This window comes from Maylandia zebra, linkage group LG12 (assembly GCF_041146795.1).
Source record: "Maylandia zebra isolate NMK-2024a linkage group LG12, Mzebra_GT3a, whole genome shotgun sequence".
In the NCBI taxonomy this organism is placed as follows: Eukaryota; Metazoa; Chordata; class Actinopteri; order Cichliformes; family Cichlidae; genus Maylandia; species Maylandia zebra.
This window is the reverse complement of record NC_135178.1, coordinates 5,177,631-5,189,523: the sequence shown is the minus strand read 5'-3', so window position 1 is coordinate 5,189,523 and position 11,893 is coordinate 5,177,631. Positions and strand designations below refer to the sequence as shown.

The window sequence follows — 11,893 nt, the reverse complement described above, 5'->3', positions numbered from 1 at the left end:
TTATGACACATTCTCTTTTTCTCTCTCTAATTTTAGCACTTTCCCTATACATCTTTCTTAAATGTTCTCTCTGTTTCTCCTTATAGGTAGCATTTAATTTATACAATTCATTTTTGTACATGCTCTTTTTCTGTCTGTGATCAGGATCATTACACTTCTTAGTTGAGTTTTTTTTCTTTGTCTTGAAGCTTTCATCAAACCTGTACATCTGCCTTTCTTTCTTCTTCTGATTTTCCTTTCTCTGTGGTACTTTTTCTTGGGCTAATAATCTTCTCCTTATTTTTCTCCTTTGCTGTTTATTATATTTCAGCAGTTTATCTGAGAGTTCCTCTGTTATATTAGTTAAACAGTAGGCAGTGTTTGAATCATTCTGAGGAACAGAATCTGATGTTACCTGCGTTTCTCTCACAGAGGATGCAGATGTTTCTTTTTCTAAATACTCAGAAGGAAGATGGTTGTTTTCAGTAGCAGCTGTCTCATTTGAATAATCCACTCTGGATGATGTCACTTCAGTCGTTAAAGTGTCTCTCACAGTCTTCTGTGTCTGGTCAGTAGATCTTTGGGAGTTTATTTCATGAACGGCTTCATTTAAAGCTGGTGCTGTAACAGTTGTAGCTGTTTGTCTGTATTCGGTGGTTTGATTAGCATCTCTTTGGTCAGCAGCGTTTTCACTGTGAAACTCGATGGGCTGTAGCTCATAAGTGCAGCTTGGTGCTATGCTAAACATTCTGTACAAACGTTTGATCCTGTCAATCATGTCATTAAGACGTGTGAATTTCAACATAACTGCAGTTCCACCACTTACACTTAGCGACAATGGCATACCAGTAGACTTACGTGGGTGAGGGTCAAAATATGCATATTCACCTGAATTCAGCCTGCTAACAGCGATGACTGTTCCTCCCATGACTAGCAAAGCATAGCGAACGTCTGAAGCCAAACACTGTAATCCCTGTTCAAGGCTCGGAAAGTGATCTGTACCATCAAATGTGCCGTAATGAGCAAACTGAGACATGTCGACTTGATACTCGTGTGTGCGGCTGGTAACAACTGAGGGAAGTTCATCGCAGGCTAGAAACACGCTGTTCACAAACCTCAGTCTGGCATCTGAATAGACGGCATGGCCTTTGTCCAACACACGGTTTAGATCTGCTCTGGTAATAAATTCATCCTCGTGTAAGAATGACAGGAAAACCAAACTGTTAGCCATGCATTGCTGATTCCGGTACTTTCCATACCTAGGAGCGGCCTGGCTTCGGGAAGCACAGACGCTACTCACTCGTGGATTTTCACTGTTTGTAACCTGTACATGAGACTGTCCTGGAGCTTGTCCATCATGCTGTGTTTGTACAGTTAGCTGGGGTTTAGTCTGGATTACCTGCATAACTTCAGGCTCTGGGACAGACACTGAGGGAACACTTCTTTTTACCACATCTGCATAAGACACTGTGGCTGTCTCTCCATCATGCTGTGTTTGTACAGTTAGCTGGGGTTTAGTCTGGATTACCTGCATAACTTCAGGCTCTGGGACAGACACTGAGGGAACACTTCTCTTTACCACATCTGCATATGACACTGTGGCTGTCTGAACACTGCTCTGCACTTCTGTGCTGGGAAAAGCTGAAACACACACCTTTACCTGCTCACTGCTCTGAGAAACATTCACCTGTTCTTTCTGCTTTTGCCATCTAAGCTTCTGGGACTGCGACCTTTGACTTTTTCTTGGCATTTTGCTGAAGTACAATCTGGAGCTTATATGTGGTTATACACAAATATAAACAAAACTGAACCTTGAAACACAGAAAAACTTATAACTCCTTAAGTTACTGTTAAATCTGAGAAATGTACTATTATACTATAAAATGTTTTTATGAATATATGAATAGATGTTAAAAAGCTGATTTGTACTCCAAACTCAAAATAAAGGAAATTCAAAGTTCTCTGGAAACAATTTGGTCCGTTTTATTGTAGCTCTTTTAGAAACGGGGTTTCTTCAGCTGGATGTTCTGCAGCAGTCAGGAAACAGGAAGTCTGGGTCCTCAGGCACTTCTCGATGACAATACTGACTGAATACTTACACTGAGTGACAAAATGGGTTTGTCCTTAAATAATAATACTATAAACTTGCAGTCAAATGTTATAGCCAATGAAACAGACTAACAGACTGGATCTGATTTATTATTTATCTGAATGTATGTATTACAAAATAACCAGATTATCTTATTACAAATAAACTTATAAAAAGGTGATATTTTATACAATTGATCAAAGTAAGCCAAACTAGCAGTCCAAACTAAAGTCTAATGCAAAATTAAAATGACAAATGTAGGGCTGTGTAAGTAGTTTCTACTATAAGTTCTACTGTACTGTAATTCTACTACTGTATATTCAACTTGTAATTTAAAGCAAAATGACTGAATGTGAGAGAGCTTAATGACAGGAAAGAAAGAGCAGTGAGAGCAGAGATCTCTCAGAATTCTGTAACAGATAGATCAAGTTCTGGTAACTTGGATTTCTGAAAATTGGATTCTGAAAGGATTCTCAAAACTTGGATTCTCAAATTAGATAGAGCAGTAGAGATAGAGGGATACAAGATGGAATGGCTTTCAAATTAGATAGAGCGGTAGAGATAGAGGGATACAAGATAGAATGGCTTTCAAATTAGATAGAGCAGTAGGGATAGAGGGATACAAGATAGAATGGCTTTCAAATTAGATAGAGCAGTAGGGATAGAGGGATACAAGATAGAATGGCTTTCAAATTAGATAGAGTTGGGAGAGTGATAGGATAGACAGAATTGCTTATAATGATAGAGAGAGAGAGAGGATCTTCTGCAGCAGGTCACCTGTAAGACACAAAAGGCATGGAATTAGTCATATTTCCAACATGCTTGGATTTACCATATTCTTCAGACTATATGGCACACCTAAAATCCTGTCATTATCTCAAAAACATACAATGTGCCTAGCGTATCGATTCTGGTTATGCTTACTGACCTCAAACGGGATTTCTGTGGTACACAGCGCTCAAAATTCTGTCAAATATTTTAGTAAGACTTCGTAAGCTACAAAGCTGCGCTGCTTGATGTATTGTCAGAGCATTATGGCTACCATAGTCAGGACCCTCGCAGAGTAATTCGTACGGTGCTTCAACATAACATTATGGTGTGTGTACAAGGACCTGGCACGTGCTAAGAGACATGCTTAAGAAGCAGATTTCAAACTGATCAACCCATGAAGAGTTTGATGAATTTGTGGATGAGGAATGAACTGAAAAAGTGAGTGTATTGTTCTGTATTTTATGTGTTACAACTGAACAGTGTTGAGAGTTGTTTGTGAATGACTTGAATAAAGTTGGACTTATCTGACTGTTTGTTCGGCTTAATCTGCCTTAAAAACAGGCTTGTTTATTGACATTATGCCTTATAATCTCAAAAATACAGTACATGTAGGGCTTTAAATACTAAAGAGTTCTACAGTAAATTATTGGACTGAACAGAATGACAATGTTTAACAAATGATGGTGGAACTGTTATAAGGACATTTTTACATTCTATTAAAACAATAAACTAAGTCTATAAACTCAAACTAAGACGTGCTGCTACAGTAACTTACTGTAAATATTAAATGGTCCAACAAAACCAACACACTGAGGTTACAGCACAGTTTCAGGTCACTCTGTATGAATTTTGGCAAAATGAGAAATTTGGAGACAGCTAGTTTCTACACAGCAGTTTCTACATATTTCAGTCACATTTGGGGCATGTTTGATACACAGCAATAAGCACTCCACTAAATCTATAATAAACTTATCATAGCTGATATAAAGGCCTAATTAGCAAAATTTAGTATGATGATCATTTCTTTGTAGATCATTTCATGATAAAAAGAACAGAAGTGAGTGCTGTATCTGAGCTGTTGCATGTAAGATCTTTGCTGGACATTCCCACATTTCTTAAACAAACAAACAAACATGAATTTCAGACAGTTCATCTTTTGTAAATTAGGCCAGGATTATTTTCAAAAAACAGCCTTGATAAAAATATCAGGCCACTATAAAATGTCTTATGTTTATGTTTTCATCCCACCTATACTTTGCAAGTCATTATGACAAATTACAAAAAGCAGTTTTTAGGCAGTGATTTAAGGGAACAAGCTTTTGAAATCCACAATGCCCTACCACCAGTGGTCTCAAACTCTGGTCCTTAAGGCCTGGTGTCCAGAAACTTTTCTATGTGTCCCTGTTGCAACACACCTGAATAACATTAGTAGGTCATTAGCAAAACTCTACAGAACCTGACTGCATGCTGAGGTGGTAATTCAGCCATTTGATTCATGTTATAGCAGCTCATGAGTGAATGAACATGATGCAATGAAAGTACTTTTAGAAGTACATTTTTCCAAACACTTAAATTACTTAAATTTGAGTAGTCTTAGGGGATGCCACTTCAGCACACAGTCAAATTCTATACTCTCACTAATGACCTACAAATGTTATTCAGGTGTTTTGTAACAGGGACACGTGGAAAAGCTTCAGGACACCGGCACTTGAAGAGTGGAGTTTGAGACCCCTGTCCTATGTGAATATTTAATTGTCCCTAAACTGCTAGTCGTGAGCTGCTCTAATGTGAAACAAACACATAGTTCTGTAAAGGTTTACAAAGAGACTACTAAGGATCTGGAGACCTCAGAAAACAGAAACCCTCCCAGATGTTGTAGCTGAACATGCAAAAACAAGTTGCCTAATAATATCTCGATGATAACCAAGAGCTGTGCTGACTAACTGCACTAAACTGAATCATCTATAGTGAGAGAAAAACACCAGCATTAAAGTCAAACATGGTGCTGTTACTGTGATGTCCCAGAGTTCCTTTACTACTTCAGGACCTACATCAACTCATCAGGTCCTGGGCTTAAGTTTAATCACACTTAGGATCTGAAGCACACAAGCAAGTCCAATTGAATGAATGAAACAAAACACATGGTGTAAACTAATCAGTCTGGACTTTAATGAAATTAAGATACTTGGCATGACTTGAAAACCCTATATTGGGCCTTAATTAAGACTTTTTTCTTTTCTTTTTTTGCCTGTCCTGTTTGGATCTAATTATGACAATTCTGAAATTATAGTGGACCAAAATCAACCAGTGATGTAAACCAGTCATTACCAGTTACTGTAAATGCTTGATGGTAATTGTTGCTATCAGGGCATCCACAGCTGGGTATTAGAGACCAACATGTTTTTACATTAGACCAGGTTGTTCTGGTTCAAAAATGAAATCATCACTTTAAAACTGCTTTTTGTATTTATCCAGGTCATCCTTGTTAGATGATTTGAAACATGTGAAAAAAGCATAAACAAAATAAATCTGCAAGGAAGAAAGACCTTTCTCAGCACTGTACCGCAGACAAAACCTTTACTTACCAGACTTGCGACGATCAGATCAGTATCCTAGAGAAAGGAAACAACACATCAGATCACTGTTTAATGACTTACACTGTTGAACCTCTTCGCACACAATCCAATTTACTGTGACATGAAATAACTAGTAAAATCCTCAATTTCTTCAAGCCTTTATGAACTCACTGTAGTCTAAAGAGGACAAACTTCAGTTACAGAGTCTCACATGGTGATAACATGTGTAATAAAAGGCATGCATACTACAGAAGTGCAAAAAAGAGGCACCAATATTTGTTGGTACAGATTATGGCTTTTTAGCTCCATCATTTTCTATCACAAGTCAGTGCTTAATAAAGTGTGGAAAAACCACAACTGTTAGAATCAACAGAAAACCTCACCAGGTTTTAGTTCTGATCTGAATATGTAAATCCTAAAATACATGTAAATTCTGACATGTTATAGTAACAAGAGTGGCACGCCATTTTTGCAATTAAAATTTCTTAAAAATTATAATAAAAAGTCCTTCCATTGTACCTGTTGGCAGGAATCTTTTTGTATTTTGCAATATTTCCCTTTTATACATAATTTTCAAACACATTGTATCGAGCAAATTATTAAGAAACTGATTTAAACTTAGTGTACATAAATTACACACAGGCTTTAACATACACAACATTGCCTACTCACAACTCTGGTTCTCTTAGGCTACGTTCACACTGCAGGTCTTAATACTCAATTCCGATTTTTTGATCAAATCCGATTTTTTTTGTCTGCTCATTCACACTACAAATAAAATGCGACAGCAAACGCTCTCTAGTGTGAACGCTCAAAGCGGCCCGCATGCGCAAAAGAAGATGTCACACACAACGCGCTCTGTTTAGACCCAGAGCAACAGTATTGTTTGACTGATGGCCCTTAATATAAAGACTTCGGACTTCACGTTTCCCAATTTTTGCTTTAAGTTATTTTGTTATTTACATAATAATGTAAATAACCTAATAATGATCCTTATTGCTGTTTTAGAGGAGCGGTGCTTCAAAGGATAGCTGCAGATTTCTGTCAGAATCTGCAGATTATACAGTACAAATAAAATGTTTACGTCGTCTTCCCAACAGTTTCACTTACATCTACACTGGATGGCCAGGAAGCGTTCGCGATGTCTTCTCGGGCGCTTCTCTGGCGCTGATAATTGGCTTCAGTCTTGTGTCGGTGACGTAAAAGGCGGATTTAATGCGACTTGACCGTTCAAACAGCAGTCGCTTTCTAATACATCGGATATGTATCGGATTCAGTACCACATATGAAAGTGACCCAGATCGGATTTGAAAATATCGGATTTGCGCCGTTCACACTGTCATAGCATGATCGGATATGGGTCGCATAGGGTCAAAAAAATCGGATTTGATGCGCTTTCGCCTGCAGTGTGAACGTAGCCTTAGTCTTTTATTATTGCTTAAATGTTTAACCTACCACTTCTGTTCACTCAGGCAAAAATACTTCTATAGTGGTCTGACTTTAATGTAATACATAAGCAGAATATGAGTGAAGATATAAATCAACAACTGTGGTGCTCTTAAGTGTTTAAGCTACCACTTACACTAACTCACCTAAAATGCGTTCATAGTTGTGTCTGCTAGGTAAATCCATAAACAAACGGAGAACATGAACAACTGTATAAAAACAGTTGTTTGTGTTCAAACATAAAAATCAGACACAAATGGCCTGTTAAACTTCAGGGACAGTCAGAGGTCATGTGTGGGGCCTTTGCTGCTACAAGGTATAAATTCTGACCATTTGTTTTTGCCCATCAGTAAATGGTAATGTCACAAAAACCAAACTATGTTAGGTAAGTTGCTAAACATGTTACACAGTGACAATGTCATATTACTGCAGTTACAATTGCTGCTTACTTACCAGCAAAGGCAAAACCGAAGTTCTGTTTCACTCTGTAACAAAAGAACAAAAATACAGAATCAGACAACTGAAATCAGCATCAGAGTCAATACTGCATCACAATCTGTAGTGAAAAAAAAAATCAGTTAAATTCTTTGTTTACAACAGCTTTACTATAAACACCCCATCTTCTCTTTCTGCACCTTATTAAAGATTTCTGTCTTTATTAAGGTGATGTGTCGTTTTATCCATCTGCAATTCCACAGAAATTCCTCATTAACGTAAAGCTCTAATACTTTGGTGCTATTACATAACACAGCAGATACCACAAGCAATGATTTGCTCGCACTGCACACTTGATCAAATGATAACATCACAGTTTCAAAGCGTGCAACAATCACAAATAATACTTGATACTATAAATGCTTGATGGTAGTTCTTGCTATCAGGGCTTCCACAGCTGGGTATTAGAGACCAGCATGTTCTCACATTAGAACAGATAGCTCTGGTTTGGTTTTCTCTGCTTCATATGTGAAATCATCACTTTAAAATGCTTTTTTGTATTTATTCATATCATCCCTGTTAGATGATTTGAAACATGTGACAAAAAAGCATGAACAAAATAAATCTGCAAGGAAGAAAGACTTTTCCCAGCACTTTACCTCACACAAAATGAACTCACTTTAGTCTAAAGAGGGCAAAATTTAATTGCAGTCTCAAATGGCCTTAACATGTGTAATAAAAACAATAATTACTACAGAAATGCTTTGATAAGCCTTTAAAATTAGACATAAATGGCCTATTAAACTTCAGGGACATTTTTAGGGACACTCAGAGATCTAGTGGGGGGGGGGGGGGGGGGGGGCTTTACTGCTTATAAATCCTAAATGTGTTTTTGCCCATGAGCAAATGGCAAGATATCACAAAAAGCCAAACTATTGTATGTAAATTGCTAAAAATGTTACACAATCCCAATTTCATATTGCTTCAGTTACAATCACTGTTTACTTACCAGCAAAGGCAAAACCAAGCTTTATTTCACTCTGTGTAACAAAAGACAAAGAACAAAAATACAGGATCAGAAAACTCAAATCAGCATCAATACTGCATCACTCTCTGTTGTCAAAAAGATTCACTAAACTTCTTTGTTTACTACAGCTGGAATACAAACAACAACTCTCCTCTGTTTTCTTTGGTCTACATCTCATTTAAGATTGCAAAACACTCATACATGAAAAACTGCACGACATATTTTTAAGGCTTTAATATTTGAGGTGGTCTGCATTCAAATTCTACTTCCTAAAATATTACCAACTGCACATAGTATCATAGTAAATATGCTGTAGTTTTAAAATAAATATCTATGTACCATACTAATAATAATATACTGCTATATTTTATTTATGTGAAGGTGGGCTGTTGTTTATTTCATTAATTTCCCACAAAGTGAGAATTTAAACTGTGCTGCAGATTTAGGTTGGCACAAACAAGCCTTTGTTAAACAGTTCTTAAAAATTAAAGTCTACATATTAGGAGTTCTTATTATTCTTGGGCTATGTCCACACGTACTTTTGAAAATGGAGATTTTTCTATGCGTTTGCACCTTTCGTCCACACTTAAACGGCGTTTTCGGTCACTGAAAAACTAAAAACGCTTGCCAGAATATTTTCGAAAACTCCGTTTTTGCATTTATGTGTGGACAGGGAAACGGAGAAAACGCAGCGCCTTTTTTGACGTCACACTGTGCGCAACGTTATTGTTTCGGTGAAATGCATTTCTACAATACGGTTACTGTTAATTGTTCTCTCTGCAGTGTTTAAATGCTTACATATGCGCACACAGTTACTGTCCCCCCACAGATATGACTCGGTTCTGCTTCTATGCCCCATCTTTGTTTACCATTTCCCACCGAGGCTTCTAGACTTCTGATTGGCCAACATTTCTACACGGTTAGGAATATCCGGTTGTTCAGTCTGACGTCACTAGCCGTGTCTGGGTCTAAACTCCGCTGCAGGTCCATATATCAAACGATCACTATGGCATTACTGAGAGTTGAAAACTGTCTAAAGTCTTTCATCTTTAATAAAATGATCAGCGTTCTGCTCTACCAGGTGTAAGAATTGAGTTTAACATCCAGGCATCCATGAAAACGGAATTTATGACATTTAACGGAGTTAGAAGTTAGCAGGGAGTTAGCTCGCTAGCTTCTATCTAAATACAATATAGCATGTCCTGACTGCGGGGTTTTGGAAATAAATTAAAACGTACAGCTCTGCTATCACTTCCAGCATAAATGAAGACAGAAAACTAAACGGCAGTGACGTTTGTAGGGTTACTGAAGTTGGACTAGCTGGTATATAATGATGTGCTAGGTGACCGCTAGCGACACAGCTATGTTAGCATAATATAAACAAGCTAACTTTTTTTCCACTCGATAAAAGTTACCGTGAGTGTTCTCGGTGGTCAGGAACAAATGTAATCGCATGGCAGGATGCTGTAAAAGGACCAAACTTCAGCCAGGAGAACAACTGAGATAATCCATCCACAATACGAGGTTAGTCATTCATATACTGCTGCATGGGCTGGGCTGTAGTTACATCCTAAGGTTTTAAAAACTGAGCTTAAATAAATGATTAGCGGTAATAAAAGCCGAGGGAGGTCAACAGGGATCACTGACTGTTTTAGGAGCTTTTTGAGATCAAATAGAAGAAAATACATAACATTAAACATGTTAACAACACAAAAGCCATATTAAACGCAGACTACTTTAGACCCGGAAGTAGGATTCGTCGCGTCATCACTGAACAACCGGATAGCGCCACCTGCTGCTTTGGCATGTTCCTAGCAGCGTTCTCCTTCATTTCTGCATTTATGTGTGGACGGGATTGTTTTTTAAAACGGAAAATCTCCGTTTTCAAAAATACCCGTGTATGTGGGGACATAGCCTATGTTTAATCCTCAGTTTCTCCCCCCCTCCTTTGTCTTAATTAACCCACAAGACCTGGACACACGTGACTCTTTTTCTCCCGTGTTCGGTCAGAGGCGGTAAAATGGCTCCTTTGATCTTGCCGACAGCTGACACTGAATCTAAGATGGCGGTTCGTTAAAAACTTTACAGCATAAAGAATGAGGCTGTTTCAACCAACTGATTTGTGAAGAGAACTAACTGCACCTTATGTAACAGACTGACAAACACACCAAATGTAATTAATAAAACAACACAATAACCGTGGTTCACAGTCAAATTTTCATTTCACACTGGGCTCAAAGGAGCGCTAGGCATTAGCATCGGGTTGTTAGCTCATCAAACACTCCTTTTACATACAAAAATGACAACGTTTCACTAAGAAAAAGCAACCACTGTGTTACTCTAATATGAGTTATACCTCGGTTGGCTTTATAAATCACTAAAAGAACTCGTTAAATCACACAAACAGACTATAAACATTTAGGAGAGAAGAGGAGAAGCAGAGCGACAGCACTCACCCAGAGCGGACTCAGCGAAGTGTGCGGAAAGGCGGATGTCCGGCAGTCAGGTAAAAGATGAGGCGTTCACGGGTAGTAGGAAATTCCAGTATTACACACAATGGGCATTGTAAACATCAAAAATGTAGGTGATTTTAAATATTCTATACAATATTTATTTGCTACAGAAAAAACTCGCAGAACTTTAAATCTATAACTTGAATAAATATTATTAGAAGGCTCTACTCCTGAACACCAACACCAAAGAGCTGAGTTCACCAGACCTGAAAAAAAAAACAACAACAACCAGTCCAGGACAGTCAGTCTGCAAAGATGTTTTAAAGACAAATATATATATATAAACATTATCCATTAAGGATTCCCCTCAAAACAAATGACTATAATTTCCTAACCGTAAGGGCTAGAACGGTCACTGCACCGTTTTGTTCAGAAGAGATGGGGGAATCTTCAAGTGTTGACAATTTATCATTAAAATGTGAATTTTTAGAGATATATGACATGGATGACTTGTTGACTTAGAAGCCACGAATTCCCCAATATGCAAATAGTATGATTAAGCATAAATACTACATTTAGTAGAAATACTATGTTTTAGCACAAATAGTATAAAAAGCAGAAATACTGTAATTTAGCAGAAATACTATATTAAAATTAAAAATGCAAAAGACAATAAATGTCCCTAAGGACCTCTGAAGGTTAAACACAAATCCTATAAAAAGCAGAAATACTATATTAGGCACAAACAGTATAAAAAGCATAAATACTATAATTTAGCAGAAATACTATGTTAGGCACAAATAGTATAAAAAGCAGAAATACAATTATATAGCAGAAATGCTGTATTTAGAAAGAAAAATATAACATAGTAGAAATAGTATGATTTGGCAGAAATACTATATTTAGCATATATACTGTAACATGACAGAAATTCCTCCAATTAGTAGTAATACTTTAACATAACACAAATGTTATGATTTGGCACAAAAATCATGATTTGGCAAAAATACTATGATTGAGCAGAAGTACTAAGATGTAGTAAAAGTACTTTGATTGAACAGAAATACAATTATGGAGGAGTAATACTTTAAAATGGGAGAAATATTGATACACACAC

The 11,893-nt window shown here is 37.3% G+C and overlaps 1 long non-coding RNA gene across 1 annotated transcript; it reads right to left on the bottom strand.

Annotated features, from left to right (window-relative positions):
* Positions 1 to 878: 878 nt before the first annotated feature.
* Positions 879 to 11,289, bottom strand: LOC112432164 (uncharacterized). Its single transcript, XR_013101073.1, has 6 exons — positions 10,780 to 11,289; positions 8,306 to 8,336; positions 7,315 to 7,346; positions 5,425 to 5,451; positions 1,095 to 2,845; positions 879 to 975 (listed from the first exon to the last, which is right to left on the bottom strand). It is a non-coding gene; the product is annotated as an uncharacterized LOC112432164 (long non-coding RNA).
* Positions 11,290 to 11,893: the final 604 nt, after the last annotated feature.